The 13475-nt window shown below is 36.7% G+C and overlaps 1 pseudogene across 1 annotated transcript in view; it reads left to right on the top strand.

The window, feature by feature from the left end:
- Nucleotides 1–13475, top strand: part of LOC307189360 (spermine synthase-like) — a 462966-nt pseudogene that overhangs the window by 431264 nt on the left and 18227 nt on the right. Inside the window, exon 4 of the transcript XR_013831756.1 lies at nt 6174–6286. The product of XR_013831756.1 is annotated as a spermine synthase-like (transcript). The remainder of the gene's footprint in view (nt 1–6173; nt 6287–13475) is intronic.

Genomic DNA, 13475 nt, shown 5'->3' with positions numbered 1-13475 from the left:
AAATATTTCCAGAACTTTCCCAGTCATGCCTAATAAGTAGGTCTTCTGTTTTTCTTGTTATTGCATTACCACTGGATACTCTTAACATGAAACCAACAGAATTTTTTAGCATTATAATGCTCTACGTAGATTTTCATGTAAATAGGACCAGGCCCCATTTAGCTGATACAAAAAAGAATATTTATCTAAAAAATAATCAAAACTCTGTGTATGTATCCAAATAAATTATGATTCTTTGGCAAGGAAAAATAAAGCTAAAGTCAGGGTGCTGTCTTCAAGTAACTCATAGACTACTGGAAGAAATAATTATAGAGCAGTGATGATAGTGGGTTAGTTGGTAGAAAAGTGTCTAAAACGCTTACTAAGAAAAAGTCACTGAGAGAGACTTTCCCAATTTTGTCAGAAATCGCACTTAGAGTAGGAAGCAGATTGAGTAGAAGTCCAAATAATATTCCTCTCTGGTCTTTCAAGAACAGTAGATTTCTGTTTGTTGTGCAAAACTTGAACCAAGCCTGCTGTTTCCTTTACTTACTCTCCTAAGTGTCTTCTTCCATGTAGAACTAAACATCTACAAGTGGGTGGAGGTTTGTGCTATTTTTTTCCTCTGCATTGCCTTCTTTCATTAATTTCACGTGATCTATTCTCCACCACCAATCCTCTTATTCCATTGTCTTGTCAAAGTGTCTTAAATGACCCGGATATGTGTCCTCCTGCCAACACAATATGCAAAACATTGCTTCTGGCATCTTAAACTCAGAAGACTTAAAAGGAGACAATTGGTCTTGATTGTTACTTCCTACTAGAAAGAGGTTATCATGAATTATAATGACTAAAATCATGTAAATCATTCATTTAGCACACATATACATCATACCTAATATCTACCAGGACCAGCAATATATATACAAAGAAAATGGAAAAAGTCCTTGCTCTCAAGTAGGAATTCACTGTTTGACAAGCAAGAAATGTAAACAAGTAAGTGCAATTCAGTGACAGCATAACTTAGGAAGAAACCAGTTCTAACCTGGGTTCAGGGAAGTGCCAAAGAAAGATTGATATTTCAGTGATTTGTAAGGTGAATGTAATTTCCTGTTGAACGTAAGTTCTTTTTTTTTTTTTTTAATTTATTTGGTTTTGGCTGTGTTGGGTCTTCGTTGCTGCTCACGGGCTTTCTCTAGCAGCGGCGAGCGAGGGCTACTCTTCGTTGCGGTGCACAGGCTTCTCATTGCGGTGGCTTCTCTTGTTGTGGAGCACAGGTTCTAGGCACACGGGCTTCAGTAGTTGTGGCTCATTGGCTCTAGAGTGCAGGCTCAGTAGTTGTGGCGCACGGGCTTAGTTGCTCCACGGCATGTGGGGTCTTCCCGGACCAGGGCTCGAACCCATGTGTCCTGCATTGGCAGGCGGATTCTAAACCACTGCTCCACCAGGGAGTCCCATAAGGTCCTTTTGTGGATAAATCAGGGGAGAGAATCTAGCCATAGGGATAGATTATAAAAAGCCATGGATTCATGAAACAGCACGATCAATTTCAGTTGATGTAATAAAAACATATTCTTTTTAATATCATGCTTACAATTGTATTCAGTATCTACATTTGGCAATATTATTTTCATATGCAGAATTTTTCTCAAAACTATTGACACTGCCTCCTGGTACTTTAATTCCCAGAATCATATTCACATTCTGAAATTAACCATATTAAACTTAACTGAATCTTTTGATAAGTTTCTGTGTGGCCACCTTAATTTTATTACCATTACCCCTCCCTCAGTCTTCCCTCAATTTATATTACTAGCATGGGGAACTTTGTGCACAATTATCTTAAATGATCTGCTTCTTACTCCAAGTTTTGCAGACACAAGGAAATGGTAATTTAGTTCCCATCTATGGAAAATTGTGGAAGTTTGTCCCCATATATAGTACATACATGACAACTCTCTTGCTTTGAAAGGTTGGTTTATTTTGATATCACTCTTTTCTTTAGAGTTTACATAACACATGGAGGTATAGTTTGTTTTTGGTTTTTAGATACCAACTTGAAGTACCAACAGTTAGAAGGATTTGTAGGAAAAAAATTAAGTATTTGAGGTTTCTGTGAAATACTGTGAAATGTTTCCATTTTACAAGAACTATAAATTCAAAATAATAACTAGTACCAAAGCTTTCATTTATTTAAAGTGTTGATCCACATCTCTTGTTATTCATCACAATTTCTATAGCAAAGAGAGAAAGGGAAGATGAAAAGATGGACTTAGGGCCATTGTGCAATTTATCAATGTATCAGTGTAATTAACAAACAAATAAAAACAGTAATAATGTATTATACATTGCCATACCAATGTTGTCATGCAACCTGAGCACTATGTATTATTCCAATGTAAGCATATTCAGAATCAGTTTTCAGCTCATTATATATTAGTCTTCTGCTCAAATTCCATTGGATAAATATGAAAAAGGAACAAATATAAGTAAACTGAATACAAGTTGCCTTCTGATATTAAGAGGAGAGGTAAAAACATCAATTTTCTTCACTCTGCTGCCTTTTGTTAATGATACAGTATGGCTATTTGGAGAGGAAAGATAACTGCATGAAAATTAAGTGGGGTAGAGCAGACAGAATTCAGAGTATTATAAAAATAGGAAATATAGCAACTGAATCAAATAGAGTTATCGTGAAAGGGAAGCATAAAAATAAACTAAGTAAACAATTCAATGAAAAAGTAAACAATATAACATTTTTTCTACTTTTTTCCTTTATTTTAATAGAATTAAATTTCTCTGATAACCAAAATGCTGTGGGAAAAAGTGCTTACATAGAAATGAAACATTTAGAAATATTGCAAAAATTGATTAGGTGGTCACCAACTGTTTCACGGTGATTTTTCATTATTTTCTTCTGTGCCTGAGGGTTGGAAGTAAGAAGTTAATTAAATAGGACCAATTCTGCCTCCAGTAGTTGTTTTCATGAACGATGCTTGAGAAAAAAATGTCTTTGTAACTAAGGGCAACGTTTGAGATAAAGCAGCACATCTGTGCTTATGCGATAGTGACCAATCCATTGTTATATGTCCCCAAAGTGTGTTAGTAATTTGGTCCTGCCCCTATGTGGATTCAGGATCCTAGACAGGTGAGAAATTCCTTCTCTCTTCTCTAAAGCTTTTACACAACTGAAACAAAGCGAAATACGTAAGCGTTGTCTAAAATAGGTGCAACTTCAAGAGAGGGCCATATGCATCCTGATCAGGGAGATTAGGGGTCCTGAGGAGGTACGAGGTCTCATGCTAGGACACATAATGGGAGATGAGTCTGATAGATGCATAGAACCTTCCTTTTTTTTTTTAAACTCAGTTCAATGAAACTACTTCCTTTCCACTTCTGTGTTAGATATTTTTAATGCAAAGGCAGTTTGATACTCCAGTAGTCACACATTGGCCCATTAGACAAAGAAAGGCTCTATAGATTTTGTTAGGTAAATCAAGGAGTAACTGATGATACCATACGGTAAACTGCTGTGACAATTATTCCAGTCCACAGAGCTACAAACTTTGGCTGATCTAGGGGCACAAATAAATGCCAGATTAAAATTGGTGCCTTTCTTTTTTTCTGTCTCTCTAAAAAACATAGATAATTGAATGAGAATGCTTGCCTTGCATCAAGTATATGTGAGTGTGTGTGCTGGTGGTAGTATAGGAGTGGGAAAAGGAAGGCTGTACAAATCCAGAACTAAAGCACTCATTCCACTTAATCGTATTGGCTGCTTCCTTCCTTTGTTCTCATCCCTACCCAACAGTCCACACACCAGGCATCTGTGATATTTATTAATGCTCTTCACAGCTATTTGGTTCTCATTCACTTGGGGAACATAGATGACTGAACTCCCAGATACCCTAATTTTAGCCAATGAGTTGATCTGAATGATGTGACAGGGTAAAACCTTCCAGAGCTTTCTTTACCTCTAGCACAGCAACCAGCAATATTTAAGATGATACCTGCTTCTTTAGACAAGGTCCCTAAGTGATTATGATGAGCACATTCCCCTTGGTAACCTAGAGATGAAATGTAATTCAGAAATCAGCCTTTGAGGTTTTCAGCACCAATATTTGAAGGTTGTTTGGTATTACAGCATACATAGCCTATTCTGACCAAATCAATTGGCCCATGCTGGTCTGCAAAATTATCTTTCATGTTTGGGGAAATCTTCATCAAAACTATCTCTTGGAGAGAGGAATATAGATAAACATTATTACCCTGTTGGCTTATGATTTTATAAGTTGTTTAAAATAAATACTTAATCCTTGGTTTCTAGGCTATACATAAATTGTGAAAATGCTAAGCCTTAAGAACTAATATATATTGATTGATTTACATAACACTGTGTCAGGCACTGTTCTTAGCAAATTATTAGTTTTAATTCATCTAATCCTCATGTTTTGCAAGTGGTGAAATTTGGGTACAGAGGCTACATAACTGGCCTAGGGTTTCCCAGCCAGCAAATTTTCTATCAGTACTATTCATTGTCCCTCCGTTACCAAAACCATATCCTCAATATCAATAATAACGCTAATGTCTTCTCACATAAGTAAATGAGAATTTTTATACCTAACAGAAATGATACTCATTTCAGTGACTATTGATTTTCAGAACCTCTTCTTATACTATACTCTACTTTTTATATTTTATACTGTATAATTTTCCATGGACCTGCCTTACACATTTGACATTTTAAAATTTTTAAATTTTTTTAAAAGCTAACATTATACTTATTGGTGGAAGATTGAAAGTTTTTTCCATAAGACAGTAAAAGCCAATGATATTCAGCCTTACCACTGCTATTAAACATTGTACTGGATGTTCTAGCCTTGCAAACAGGGAAGGAAAATAAAGAAATAAAAGACATCCAGACTGGAAAGGAAGAATTAAAACTGGTTTCATTCACTGATGGCATGATCATCTATATAGAAAATCCAATGGAATGTACAAAAAAGCTACTAGAACCAATACGTGAATTTAACAAGATTTTCAGGGTGCAAAACAGAAAGACCACTTTGCACAAATCGTATTTATACACAATATGAGATTGAAATTTTTAACATACCATTTAAATTAGCATAAAACTTAAAATATTAAGGATAAATCTGGTAAAATGTGTGAATGATTTAGACACCGAAAAATGCAAAACATTTCTGAGAAAAGTTTTGTTTTTTTTTTTTTTTTTTTTTGCGGTACACGGGCCTCTAACTGCTGTGGCCTCTCCCGTTGCAGAGCACAGGCTCCGGACACGCAGGCTCAGCAGCCATGGCTTACGGGCCCAGCTGCTCCACGGCATGTGGGATCTTCCCGGACCAGGGCACGAACCCGTGTCCCCTGCATCGGCAGGCAGACTCTCAACCACTGCGCCACCAGGGACGCCCTGAGAAAAGTTTTAAAACCTAAATAAATGAAGATATATCCCTTGTTCATTGGTAGGAAGGCTCAACACTATTAAGATATCAATTTTCTACAGATAAAACTATATTTTCCATGCAATTCCTTTTAATAATATTGTTTTATAGAATAAAGCTGATTCTAAATTCATATGGAAATGAAAAATACCCACCTAACAATAATAGCAGCAAAACAACCTTTGAGAAGGAAGAAAAATTTATAAATCTATAGTAATCAGAACAGTGTCGTGTCAATGTAAAGATAGATATACAGATCTGTTGACTTAAAGAAAAGCACACAACATAAGAGTTGGGAGTTTAAGTTTTATTCAGGGTCTTGCTGATGGCTGTAGGCCAGGAGCCAGTCACCTAGCTAGCTCTGAGAAAAATGGTCCAAAGGGATAAGGTAGAAGCCAGTTTATATAAGATATTTTTTTGCTAAGGAATAAGTACAGGCAAGCATACATCTTGGTAAAAGATTGCTGCTAATCACAAAGAACAGTTATCTGAAGTTAACGATTTTAGTGCTTTTCTTTGTATGAGAAGATGCAAGAATCTGGGTTCATTAAAAGTTCTTCCTGAATTATACATCTGTCTAAGGGGTCTGCTTGTCCAAAGCACAGAATGCCTCATTCGGTTACTCTCTTAATTTCCCCTCAGAATGCACTGCTGGTCAGCGACCATAGTAGGTTAAGACTAAACCTTTGTAGGACTGGGTGGTGAGCAATGCTTTTTGTTCTTCGTTCATAGGTCAATGGAATGTAACAGAGTCCAGAAGTAGATCTCCACTGTATGTGAACAACTCATTTTTGGCAAAATGCACTGAATATTTGCCAAGTGGCATACCTTCAGCACTCAGCCAGGTATTTATCGACTCTATCTTTGCCTTCACTTCCTGCTTGCAAAAGCTCAGCCAGGGATGAGCACTCAGGGCCTTCATATGACTCTCCTAAGAAGGAAAGGCACTGCCTGGGGCATGTGCTCTACCCATGTATGTGGTCTTCTAGATTCCCAGTAATGTTTCAGAGCTTTTCAAAGCCCTATGGACATCTCATTTCCAGCTTCTCCTTTTAAGCTTTTTGTTTATACTGTTGTTTGCCCCAACTACCCCAAGGGACCACGAAGTTAAACAGTTACCTGCAATTTTTTATGACAAATACCCTCCCACACCATCCCCCCAGAGAAACAGTTGTTCAGTACTGGATAAGCTCCAAGTCATATCACTATAAATAGTTTTGCAAGTGGGATCTTCTGGGGAACCGTCAGACAAACCAAATAATGACAGTTCTTTGAGAATGAGTCTTTGAAATAGATCTAGCCCTCTTTTGCTCCCTCCAGTGGCTGCCCTGTTGATTTTCCACAGCAGATGTTGAGAGAGCAGGTGATGAGAGTAGAGGAAGCTAAAATGCCACAAAGCTGGCAGTTCTTACTGAGATGGAGCAATTTTTCTTGAACAAATATTCTCCTGGTTACTACATGCCTTTGGTTAATTTCTAGAGTTCTGAAACAGTTTGTTCTGGCTTTTTGGGGGGCCAGTTTTCTTGTTGCTTTTATGGAGTAGAGGATGTTTTGACATCTCATTTTGAGATTTTCTCAAATTTTCTCTCAGTATTTTCTCCCAGTATTTCATTGTCTGTCTTCTCCTCACCTCCACTCCCCATTTTACTCTCTCTATCTCATTTTCATCCTAAAATTATGTTTCATCATTTCAGCCAGATTCTATCCAATAATATTAATTCTCATATTTCTTTGTTTATCTACCTTTTCTGCCTCCCCATTCCAGATCACTGCTGTGGAAAACCACTAAAACCTAGATTTTAGTGTCATAAGATATAATTACAGATTTCATAGAGCCCTGAGTTCGGTCAGGAAATCTGTTTACCTTAGCCTGATTGCATCCTCCTCTAATCACCTTGGCTTAGATGCTTTCCCAAATTTTTGCCCCTCTTCTAAATCTTTACCACCACCTACACACATAATCCATATTGCTTCTTTCCTCCTACAAACTACTGTAAGGAACGGCACCAAAAACGGAGGAGAGTTTAAACAAGCTTTATTTGGGAACGCTCCCGGGCGAGCCGAGAGAAAGGGGCCAGAGAATGTAAGGAACGGCACCAAGAAACGGGGGAGGGCTTAAACAAGCTTTATTTGGGAACGCTCCCTGGCGAGGTTCACTGGTCCGAGAGAAATGGGCCAGAGAAGTCGCGCCGGGGCGAGGGTTTGGGCAGAATTTATAGGGGAAGAAGGGAAAGGGGTGTGGTGAATCCGGGAGGGCACAGGTTATTCCTTATTTGGCGGTCTCTTCGGGTATCGTGGCAATATCCGGTGCCGGTTGCATCAGTCTTGGGACCGTTAGTCCCGCCCCTCGAAAGGCGGGAAGGCTGGGCCGGGTGGAAAGTCCCCAGGTCAGTTCCTGGAACTGGGTGGTCCGGAAAGTTTCGGTCTGATGCAACCTGTGAGTCTGATTGCATTCCCCTGCCTCGGGCCAGTTGGCCTTACAGAGAAGTCGCGCCCGGATGCGGGCGCGAACAAAATTTATAGGGGTGGACGCAGGGGAGGCGCTTGCTGTGTGAAGCAGCCCTTTTTTGGTAATCTTTTGGATGTTGTGGCAGTGTTGGGTGTCGGTTGCATCAGCCTCGGAGCTGTTGGTTCCGCCCCTCGGGGAGCGGGAAGACCGGTCGGTTGCATCAGCCTCCTTGGCGGGGGTTCCGTCTGACTCCCTGGGCCCTTCCCCGGACCTGCTGGCCTTACAACTATAAACTCATCTTTTTACTAATTTGCCTTCATGTGCTCTAAATCTCAGGGTCTTCTGTCCCAAACGGAGGTAGAAAAAGGACACAAAAAGTCTCTGTGGTAAACTGATTAGGAACAAGTATTTTTGTTTTGGAGAATGGGAATGACAGTGGTTCTGGCTGGCCTCCAGAATTTGGGTGAATATGGTAATATAATAGAGGGAGTGCATCAGCATTTATGTTAACAGTCCACTTTTGTTTTTGTCCTTGGGAGAGGGTTTTGGTAATATGTAAAATAGTGTGCTGTCACTCAAGTCATCTCGTTTATCCTCTCAAAAATCTCCGTTTCTTCTCCAAAGCATCTCAAGGCATATTAGACCGATTTCAAACTTTTCATTTGAGGGTTTAATTCTACACAGCTCTTAGTCCCTAATATATTTCCCCACTCACATACCTTTTCTCATTTGATTGTCTTTTTGATCTGTGAAACAGAATCTCTTGGTTAATTTAGTTTATTCTTACCTTGTTGACACTATTGACTTGTGAATGTGTAATGGGTGAGGAGCTCTAGGGGTTTTGAATTAATCCAATTGTTTATCTACAAAAACACCTGCAGCCAGACTGAGATAACAAAATCACTGAAGAAATCAAAACATGAGAGTTGAATCACAAAATCTCATTTTGTTTTGATGATCTTCTATTGTAGGTATCTACCTCAGCACATCAATAAAAAGATAATTTTGTGTAGTAAAACAAATGAGCTCATTATAAGGGTATCAAAACCAATGACATTAAAAGCTGCATTAATGCTCAGCAGACTAAAACCAAATAATCCAGTGTAATGAAATGATTAGGTTGGGTCTTAATAGATTATAATTGTAGGGAGTATAAATTATAGCTAAAATATTCCCCCATATATAAGGTAAGCACTGAAAACAATATTAAAATACAGAGACCTAAACACTATAGGTAGAAGAATATTTCCTTTCTTATTAGAATACTAAATAGGAGCAAATTAAATGAGTATTACTAAACTGCCTTTCTTTTTTCTATTTTAAGTGTTCTGCCATCACAGGCTGAAAGAAAAATTGTCTCAGATTCCTTTGGTTAAGAGCCAGAGGAAAAGTTACTTTGTAAGCATCTTTATTGTTCATTACCTAAAATAGATTGCTCTGAAAGATAGCTAAAATGTCTCAAGTGACAGAAATAAATCATTTGTTAAAACATTAGCAAGTGTTAAGTAGACCAGTCACAAAGAAATGAACTAGGTGGGTATGATCTAGCCAGTCAAATAGCATACCCTGGAGGAAATTGTCTAACCTAGGGCACCAGCTGGACTGAGGGTAAAGGAGAGTTCACAAAACAAACCGTTCCTTAAAGAGTGTGGGTCATTTTCTAAAGAATGCAGATCTAGTCTCAGTTCCCATTCAGAAAGGCAACTGCAACTCTCTAGATAATGAATACAGACACTGGCTTTCAGGTTTCTCTTCTTCTATCAATATATTTGTAGCTATATAGCACTGGGAATATGCAACAGTTACTGGTGGGAGAAGCAGTGTAGGAGCCCAAAGCATATACTCTGGTGTCAGCAAAGCTTGGCTTCCAATCCCAACAGTGTCACTTACTTACAGTGTTATCTTCAATATGTCGTTTACTTTTTCTGTTCTGTAATCCATGAACTGGTGATAATAATAGTTCTTACCTCATAGGGTTGATTATTTTGAGGATGGAGGTGAAATAAAGCATGCAAAGCACCTATTGTATTGTTACTAACCTTACATAAATATTTTACATAAATATTAGCTACTATTTTATTACATATAAATAGAGAAGGACAAATAAAATACAAATCTTGAAGTGCTACTCAAAAATAGTATTTATTTCTAAAATGATTTTGTTTCTGACCATCTGCTAAGATTTCTGGATTTCCCACTGGAACTCTCCACTAACCTACTGGAACAATCTCATTAATGTATTGAAAGTTGCCTCCATCCCTACCATCATTTCAGAACAAACAATTTATATTAATTAACTACTCCTAGTCCTTTCCCTCCATGCTTCCACTTTGACACCTGGCGTGGTGTCTGTTGAGTTTTTAGGAGGAGAAGGAATAACAAGTTTGGGCTTCTTGTCTAAATTTCTTCCATTGCTTCCAATTCAATTCCTTCAGCTTTTGCCCCACTCCCAATGGCAAGATCTACTTCCAGGACTCTGACCCCACAAATTGGGACCATTTTCCTCTAATTATCTGTATGTAGGGTAATCCAGTTATATTAATACTCACAATCTTAAAGGTTTTCTCTGCCAGATGAAGGATTTGAGACTCTACCATTTGAACGGTAAAGCATCATTTCATATGCTTTAGCACAGAAATAAAATAGAGCTTTAGCAGGCTTGGATGAGTTGAATGGTCTAGAAGCAAGGCTACCCATTAGAAACTGTTTTAATAATCTAAGTGTAACTTTAGGAAGATGACAAATAGAAATGGAAAGGATGAACATCAAAGGAATTTCAAACTATCTTTGATGGAGAAATAATTTTGAAAAAAAATATCTTCTAGCATCACCTTTATTCAATAGTCAGTAAAGGCGTACCATAATGAAATGTAGTAATAGAATAAAATTACTTCAAAAACAAAATAGCTAATGGTTTTCTTTGAAGCCTTACCTACTACTTTCTTAATTTTAATAAAGAAAACAATTAGAGTTTCCCAAAGCAAAATATTAGAATTGCCCATAGCAGCTGTCACAGAACTATTTATTTATTCATTCATTCATCTTTAAAAATTTACTCTGATAACATACATTTTTCCATTTGTATTTATATATTTTCAGAGTACAGAGAAAAATTAAAGCCTGCAAGTTAGTACCAGCAGTCCCCATTACAACTCACTTTAAACAAAATTCCAAACATATCAAACTAAAAATAGATATGAATATATTGTATAAATATATACCAAGTTGGAGAGGTTACAAATATAATTCCCCATCTGAGAGAAGAAGGTTTATATAAATGTACTTAACTTTTAAAGGTATCTTTAATTTAGACGCATAAGCTGTGTTTTATACATTTAAATTTAAAGGATTTGTTTTACTTCTCAGAAAATCTCCTCTCCAATGTACATATGATACCACCAGGTAAACCCAATATAGCATGCCCATGTAAAGTTAGGTAAGTTAAGTTTATTTACAGAGTTTTCAAATCATATTTTTCAACCCCTTTAAGTAATCTTATTTTGGAAGTAGAGAAGAGTTAGACAAAAGTGGTTTCAAACCCTGGCTTTGCCAAATTTGGCTAGGAGGTTTGTGTCAAATTCAATCCCTTCAATGGTTTCCCATTCCTCCACATAGACAGACATCTTATAATGACCTCTAAGGTTCTTTATTGTCAAACATCTGCCCCTTCACCAGCCTGATCACTGAACAAACTTAGCCTGTACTCTACCCTCATCTTTCTGTATCTCTCATAGTGGTTGTTGATGTTGTTTCAATGATGCATAAAATGATAAAATAAATAGTGCAAAATGGTCTTTTACTCCTACCTCAGACACCTTGTTCCACTCCCTGCAGTGTGGTAATTATCAACTTCATTTTTTTGTTTCTTACATAAACTTAACCAAATTATACACATTGGATTTTACATTGCTTTCCTTGCTTCACCTGTTCTTTTTTGTAACAGAATTTTGAATCTACTTCATTCTTTAAAACGCTATGTGACATAACATTTTCGATGCTTAGTCATTTGTTCACTTGGCCCCAAATGGACATTTTGATTGTTTCTATTTTTACTATTACTAATAATACTAAATTCAACACATATTTATATATATATATATGTGATTCTATTAGTCATATGAATTCTTAGATCTATAATTTCTCAGTGAAATGTAAAAGAATGCAACTTGATAGTGTTCTACATCATTCCCTAAGAAATGTTGTGTTATCTCATATCTTCTAAAACTCTGTGTGCCACCAGAATTTTAATTTTTGCCAGTATGATAAATAAAAGCATGGTGTTCCTATTTGCAAGAAATTTGAGAATAGGAAGATTGACAATACATATACATATACATACAAACAAACATACATACAGACATAAATAAAATAATGTCAAGTACTGGTGCTGTGAAAAGAAATAACAGAGGGAAATTAAGAGTGACAAGGATGCTAATGTGGCTATAATCAGGAAAGCATCTGAGGAGAGGATATGCAAACAGAAACAAAGATATGAGGGCACATGCTATGTGGATATCTGAAAGGAGCACATTCTATTTGAAGGCAGCACTACAGTTGGCCCCTTATGCACGGGTTGGGCATCTGCAGATAGGGAGGGCCAACTGTATTCTTTGTACTATGCCATTTTATATAAGGGACTTGAGCATCACTATGGATTTTGGTATCCAAGGGGGTGGGTCCTGAGACCATTTCCCTGGAGATATAAGATACCAAGTCATTACATGACTGTAGTTCAAATGCCTTGAGATAGGAGGGTGTTTTGGAATGTTTAAGGAAAATAAAGAGTAGAGAGACTGAAAAGGAGTGGCAATGGCAAGTGTGTTAGAAATTGATGTTGGCAAGGAAGCTATGGATCAGATATTGAAAGACATTTCTTTTTAAAATATGAGCCTTTTATCTGCAAAATACATTACAAATTATTTTCCTGGTTTGCCTTTGTTTTTAAACAATTTTGCTATACATACGTATTCAGTTTTTACCTAGTCAGTCTTATTTTATTGTTTATGGCTTAAGGGATTTCATTCTGAGAATATTAAATGGCCCTTTTTTTTCTTTTACTACTTTCAAAGTTCCACTACTTTATATTTAAATTTCTGCAACACCTGGTATATGTTTTGGCATACAGAGTGTGATAAAGATGTGTTTGTTTTCACACATGGCTAACCAGTTGTCCCAAGGATATAAACATATATAGATACATACATATATATTTTTTTCTTTTTAGTGAACCAGCTTTTCACCACTAATAGAAAAGCCAACTTTATTATATATTAAATACTTTTTAACAAACTATGTCACTGGATTTTCTATTTAGTTCAATTAATTTTTCTTAACACAAGAAGACCAAGTTTTTGAACTACTACAGAATTCTATTATTTGTTAATATATGACCAAGGTTCTTTTTTAGAGTTTTTCTACCTATTTCCACATGTTATTTTTCCAAATGATCTTTACAATTACCATGTCTACTTAAAAAATAGTTCATGTTTTTTAGTAAGTTAGCCATTTTAACTGCATGTTTACTTTAAGAACAAGCTATTGGTTGTAATTATGAATTATACTCTGTTTCTACATTGAAATTTGTG

The sequence above is a fragment of the Stenella coeruleoalba genome (assembly GCF_951394435.1).
Source record: "Stenella coeruleoalba genome assembly, chromosome: 7".
NCBI lineage: Eukaryota > Metazoa > Chordata > Mammalia > Artiodactyla > Delphinidae > Stenella > Stenella coeruleoalba.
The sequence above is the reverse complement of the archived record's forward strand: the minus strand, read 5'-3'. Positions and strand labels throughout refer to the sequence as shown.